The sequence below is a fragment of the Sorex fumeus genome, unplaced genomic scaffold (assembly GCF_029834395.1).
Source record: "Sorex fumeus unplaced genomic scaffold, SorFum_2.1 ptg000122l, whole genome shotgun sequence".
Classification (NCBI taxonomy): Eukaryota; Metazoa; Chordata; class Mammalia; order Eulipotyphla; family Soricidae; genus Sorex; species Sorex fumeus.
Genome location: NW_026606179.1, coordinates 3,042,697 through 3,049,463, shown reverse-complemented (window position 1 = coordinate 3,049,463; position 6,767 = coordinate 3,042,697). Strand labels below are relative to the sequence as shown.

Genomic DNA, 6,767 nt, shown 5'->3' with positions numbered 1-6,767 from the left:
GCAATGGATGTCTTCAGGAAGTGTGGAGATGGAAACACATGTTCTGTATATGCTCACTAGCCCTTGCTCTATCGCCCTTGCCCCATGGGGCCATGCTTTGCATGTGGGCCCTGGATCAGATCTCCAGCACCATGTGGGACTCTGAGCACAGCCAGGAGTGGCCTAGAACCAGGTTGAGTAGCCCCTGAGCACTCCCAGATGTGGCCTCCCAAACTGAAAATTCAATTAACAAAATGAAAAAACTGAACTGAAGGGGCTGGAGTGATAGCACAGCGGGTAGGGCGTTTGCCTTGCACGCAGCCGACCTGAGTTCAATTCGATTCCCAGCATCCCATATGGTCCCCTGAGCACCGCCAGGAGTAATTCCTGAGTGCAGAGCCAGGAATAACCCCTGTGCATTGCCGGGTGTGACCCAAAAAGCAAAAAAAAAAAAAAAAAAAAAAACTGAACTGAAGCAATAGTACAGAGAGTAAGGTGCTTGCCTTGCATGCAGTCAACCTGGATTAGATCCTGGCACACCATATGGTCCCTGGAGCACCGACAGGGGTGATTCCTGAGTACAGAGCCAGGAGTAACCACTGAACATTTCCAGGTGTGCCCTCCTGCAAAAAAAAAAAATCTTGTAACTTTGAACACCACAAGCATAAACATGAACACTGTTGCATGTTATAATAATAATAAAATAGAAATTTGAAAATCCCTAATAATATCCAACAGGGCTGGAGTGATAGCACAGTAGTAAGGCGTTTGCCTTGCGCGCATCTGGCCCGGCCGAGGTGGATTCGATTCTTCTGCCCCTCTCGGAGAGCCCGGCAAGCTACCGAGAGTATCTCGCCCACGCGGCAAAGCCTGGCAAGCTACCCGTGACGTATTCAATATGCCAAACACAGTAACAACAAGTCTCATGATGGAGACGTTACTGGGCCCGCTTGAGCAACTTGATGAACAACGGGAGGACTGTGACCGTGACCGTGAATAATATCCAACAATATAACATAAGGATCACACCCAGCCCACACAGGCAGCTTCTCCTTTATTCTGTTGGGAGTAAGTGGCTCCTCTGCAAGCCTCCTCCCTCTAGCACCGAGAGGTCCTAGTAACTGTACCCCAAGAAGCAGCAGCAGAATTCAGACCCATGGGTGTACAATGTCACTGAGGTCAGGGATGAAGTTTCCTGTTCACTCTGCTACGTGTGGGGTGACAGTTTCCAGGAGGATGGGGCGGGAGAGCGATGGAACAAAAGTGATCGGGTGTTGGCGTGCGCTGTGGGGTCTCGGCCCTTCGTTGTCCCCCAAGGTTGGCGGGGAAACCGCTGTCCTGCCAGGAAGGGCCTTGAGGATGTTTACAGTCATGGAGAACCTCCAAGATGCTTCCTGGAAAGCGCACACAGGATTTCAGGAGCCTTATGCTGCGCATGGGTCAGACATTCTCTGCCCTGTTCTAGGGCTGGTACGATTCCCACTTGACAGGAGGGGAAATCTAGTAACAGGGTTAGGTGACTGCCAGAATCACATAGCAGAGAGTACAAAGCTGGATTTGTTTTCCTTTTTCCTTTTGCTGTCTGGGGATCAATTCAGGGTCTCACACATGTAGAGCAAGTATGCTACCATGTTGGGCCAGATCCCTGCACCTATGATTGGAATTGTTAAATCAATCGGGGAGGAGTTGGGTTTTGAGGCTACAACCAGAGGTGCTCAGGAGCTATTTCTTTTTTGTTTTGTTTTTGGGCCACACCGGTGGTCTCAGGGCTTACTCCTAGTTCTAAGCTCAGGGGTCACTCTTGGCTGACCTTGGAGGACCATATGGCATGTGTCCTATTGCTCTGGCCTCTCAGGGACTACTCCTGACTCTACTAAATAGTGACTCCTAGCAGTGCTGGAGGACCATATGTGATGCCAGGGATCAAACTGGGCTCTGCCACATGCCTTAAATCCCGTACTATGTCTTCAGCCTCTTAATTTGGACCATATCTGATGGTGTCTGAAGCTCTGGCACAGAGCATTAAACCCAATTCTCCCACAGGCAAAGCCTGCATTCAGCCCTTCTAGTCAGTTCCCAGACTCGAGTTGGGATTTTAACTCTTAGCAGTTACTCCAGTGCAGGGCATCATTGATGGCCTGACCCAAGGCTGACCACCCCCACTTACATCTGCTAAATTTAGAACTCAGCAGAGCCCCGGCTGCAGGAGGACCCCCTACTCTGCTTGGTTGTGCAGGGTGGCAGCGGTATTTAGGGTCTCTCACTCACTGAACTCAGAGGGGAGCTGAGTGCTGAGGGTTCTCTACTCCCCACATGGAGTAAAGCATTCAAGTGACCTTAGGGACCCAGAGCTCTGGAGCCAGACGGCCTGTTCCAGCCTTGTGCTCTGGACAAGCCACCTTCCCTTTCTGCTTCTTCATCTGCAAAAGGGGGTTTGTGGAGGGCTGGTGGGTTGAGCCCACCTGGTGTGCCCAAGGCCTGTGTTCCATTCCCAGCACCCAACACAAACCCCCAAATAGATCCAGGAGGAGCCTCCAAGCATGGCTGGTCGTGGCACCCAAACCAAAAATGGGAGTTATTGATTAATGATTGCCCCTCAGTCAGTCACAGGATTGTCGGAGGAGTGACTAATCCTGGACTATAGAACAGCCAAATGACAGTCATCATCACCTTTCTCATTGGAGGGACAATTTGCAGGGACTTGGGGGCTAATCCTTTGCTCTAACTTCAGATCCTGACCTAGATTGAAGGGGTCTCAAACCACCCCCTGGAGTTCCAGAGCTGTAGAGACTGGACCAGGGAAGGTCTCCTAAGGCCTGAGGGAGCCACACTGTCATCTATTCCTGCAGGCCGGTGGCCTCTGGGTGCATCTGGACCGTTTGTTAGAGGTTCCTAGAGTAGGGTGTGGGGAGGTGTCCGCAGGCAGACCCCCTGTGGGAGGCACCAAGCGTCCCTCTTTCCCCTCTCCCTTCAGATCGGACACCTCTGCAGAAGCCAAAGCAGAAGGCCCAAGGGCCCAGAGACGGGGGTGTAGGGGCCAAAGGACAGAGCTGCGCGACTTCCCGGTCCACCTCCCTCTTGACATCCCGTGTGGGGCCTCAAGACCCTGCAGTCGGCGCAGTGTGCAGGTCCCGGGATCCCACCAGCGGCCCAGCTTAGCGGGCCCTTGCAGGCTTCTAGACCCGCTCTTGGCCTTTGCTGCTTCCTCCCCCAGAAAGTCCCCCGCACTCAGAAATCACGTCCTGCAAAGCCTAGCAAAGGACTTCCTCCTGCGGTCGCCTCCCGGGGTCCCGATCCCTCCACCCTGCGCCCCCCCGGAGCGCGGACCCCAGCTTCCGCTTCCTCTGCCCGCAGCTTCAGCCCGCCCCTCCCGCCCCTCCTAGCGGGCTGCGCACGCTTCGCCCGCGCCCCCTGCTGGCCATGTGCAGGTCGCAGCGCAGTGGTCACTGCTTGGGGCCGGGCTCTGTTACCAGCTCTCATGCCGTGCTCAGGCGAGTGTCCCAGAGGTCCAGACGATCAAACCGCTCGGAAGAGAGCGGGAAGAGTCAGAATGGTCTTTTTGTTTGGGGGGAGGGGCGCACCTGGTTGTCCTCAGGTTTATTTCTGGCTCTGCCCTCGGGGATCACTCCTGGCGGTGCTGGGGTACCATAGAGGTGCAGGGGATTGAACCAGGGGCGGCTGCGTGCAAGACCAGCTCCCTCCCCGCTGGACTATCACTCCCGGGCCATTCTCTGATGCTCCTGTTCTCCCTTTATTGCACGTGTTGTGCTCTCCATATCTACTCCGACCTCCCCCACCCTGGCCCCCGCCCCCCAGGCCCACCTTGGCCACTTAACTACCTTCCGGGAGAGCCTGGTTCGTTGGGGTCCGAAGCTCCTACAGTGTAGGGGCCACGGTCTTACACTTCCTAAAGGAGGAGGGAGTCTGGGGTGGCGGAGGGCGGGTTCGGAAGCTGGGGTGGAAGAGTGTAGGCTCAAGGCCTGCAGAGCCTGCGAGAGCCCTGGCTGGAGGCCCAGCATCGCACAGTCCTGCTAGGCAGGCCGCAGGACAATGGTCCTATCCTGCACTACTGAAGAGCCGGGGCTCAGCGGGGAGGGCGTTGTTTGGCTCCGAAGCTCTGCCCATCACAGACGGAGTTACCACAGCAGCTACCACAGCTCAGGGCACCAGCGATGAGAGGGCAGGGGCTGGGCAGGAGGGACCTGGGGACCCGCCAGGACTCTTGGGCTTCATCCTGGAGAGCTGTGCCTGGGCTGGGTCTCACATTCTTAGTTGGGGCACACACGTTATTGAACCAGTCATTGAAACGAAATCCTTAAAATGTATGATTTCTGGGGCTGAAGCGACAGTCCAGTGGGTGGGGCCCTTGCCTTACATAAGGCCTTCTCAGGTTTGCTTTCTGAGCACAGAGCCAGGAGTAAGCCCTGAGCACCAGGTGATGGTTATTAAAATAAATAGAAGAAAAATATCAGAAAATAATGACATTGTTTTGTGGAAAATAAATTTTAAAAAATGAGAGTCAAAGAGATAGTACAGTGGCTAACTCTCTTGTCTTGCATGCAGTCAGCCTGGGTTCTATCCCTGTCATCCCATATGGTCCCCCAAGTCCACCTGGAGTGATCATGGGTGCAGAGCCAGGAGTCACTCCTGAGCATCTCAGAGCCAGGAGTAGCCCCTGAGCATTGCCAGATGTTGCCCCCAAACAAAATAAATCAAGAACACAAAACAAAACCCCAAAATGTCACCCATTCTATTACCCTTTTAAAAGCACTCTGTGGGCTTTTCACTGCCAGCCACTGAGCCACCAAGAAAGGGCCAAGTTCAGACATCGCTTCTGGGTGAAGTCACAGTGTTGTATGTGTTCGGCTTCAATCAATAGTGTAATAATAAAAAAAAAATGTGACCCACATCTTGTGGTACTCAGGGCTTAAGCCTAGTTGTGTGGTCAGGGATCACTCCTGGTAGGTTCAAGGGACCATATGGGGTGCCAGGAATCAAACCCTGGTTGGCCTGTTATGTCACTGTCACTGTCACTGTCTTCCCGTTGTTCATTGATTTGCCCAGTAACATCTCCATTGTGAGACTTGTTGTTACTGTGTTTGGCATATCCAATATATCATGGGTAGCTTGCCAGGCTTTGCCGTGCGGGCAAGATACTCTCAGTAGCTTTCCAGGCTCTCTGAGAGGGGCAGAGGAATCGAACTCGGGTCGACCATGTTGGCCACTTACAAGGCAAACGCCCTACCCGCTGTGCTATCGCCCCAGCCAAAATTATTTTGTAGTATTTGTTAAAGCTATTGTTATGATCCTCTAAAATATCACTTGATTAAGGGCAGCAGCATCCTCATAACTGAAAGTCTAAGAAGACAGAATCTAGATGTTGTTGGGAACCACCACATGGTACTGATGTGGGATTCACTGCAAAAATCTGTGCTGATGAGACAAGGAGGAAGTGCTCGACCGGAACTGTGTAGAGGGTCATCTGCTCCCTGTGAACTGGATCTTGCTCTCCCTTTTGATGGAATGTATCTTGTTCTTCTTACAGCTCATTAGGATGTGAGAAAGTTGCTTTGTTTTTGACATAAACATAATTACAAATTGTCATTAATCTTGCAGGATTTTAATTGACACTTTGGAATGCAGTTTTGGATAATACATGAAGCTTCAGTTTTTAATTTTTAATTTTTTGTTATTGAATCACCATGAGATAGACCTTTAGAAAGCTGTTTATGATTGGGTTTCAATTATACAGTGATCCAACACTTCTCCATCAGTGTACACTTCCCATCACCAATGTCCCCTATTTCCCTCCCACCATTCCTCCTCCCCCCCACACACCCGAATGCCTCTATGACAGGCACTTTTCTTCTTTCTCTCTCTTCTTTTGTGCATTATGGTTTGCAGTACAAATACCAAGAGGTCATCGTATTTGTTAAGGGAGTTCAGGATTTTTACTGGAAAGGTAAGGCTGGAGTAGCTTTTTTAACTGGGTGGCAGTTTTTGGGTGTGGACATGACTGCACAGAAGCACATGGAGTTGGGGGGAGGTAGCCCACCTCAACTCTGAGAGGAGCCTGGAGATTTCAGTCACAAAACCTGCATACCCGAATTTTCAGTAGATTAATATCTTGGTGAGATCTGTCTGAGATGGTGGAATTTGGCCGCAGGCATGGCAGTGATTTGGTTTGTGAAAGCAAGGCTGCCGGGGGCTTTGTTTGGGCGGGCATTAGGCTAACCTGTCCCCTCTGATGTGCCCCAGATTATTCAGAGAGGGTCTGAGATTTACTGCGGCTTTTGATCTCTTTCGAGATTCATTTATGGGTCTCTGGAGAATGGATGGTGGAAGAGCTTACATGGTAGTTCTGGAGTTGGTTCATGGGGGTGACATCCAGGGCCTCTGGGAGTACAGGGAAATGAGCAGAGGTCTCCCATCCCAACTCTGAGAAAGCCTGGAGATTTCACTCACAATATCCACTTACCAGGGGGTGTGGTGCTGCCAGCAGGCCAGCCTGTACCTGCGGGGCGAGTGCATCAGCAACCTGATGGTGTTTTCAGGCTTCCTGATACCCCAAAACTGCTGTTGTGCCTCTCGCTGGACCTCAACAATTTAGGACCAAGTTTTCCAAGAAATTAAATGACCAAAAGTTAGGTATGTGGAAGTCCTGCCTACAAATCACCTATGGCTCAGCTATATAAGCTCATTTATCGGTTTAGGGGTTTCATGTTTCAGAACCCCCTAAACAAATCTCAAAAGAGATCACGAGTCACAGTTAATCTCGGACTTGAGCA

The 6,767-nt window shown here is 51.6% G+C and overlaps 1 non-coding gene across 1 annotated transcript; it reads left to right on the top strand.

Annotated features, from left to right (window-relative positions):
• The first annotated feature begins 4,734 nt into the window (after positions 1 to 4,734).
• On the top strand, positions 4,735 to 4,868 carry LOC130044581 (small nucleolar RNA SNORA21). The gene has a single exon (XR_008795435.1). It is a non-coding gene; the product is annotated as a small nucleolar RNA SNORA21 (small nucleolar RNA).
• The last annotated feature ends 1,899 nt before the right edge of the window (positions 4,869 to 6,767 follow it).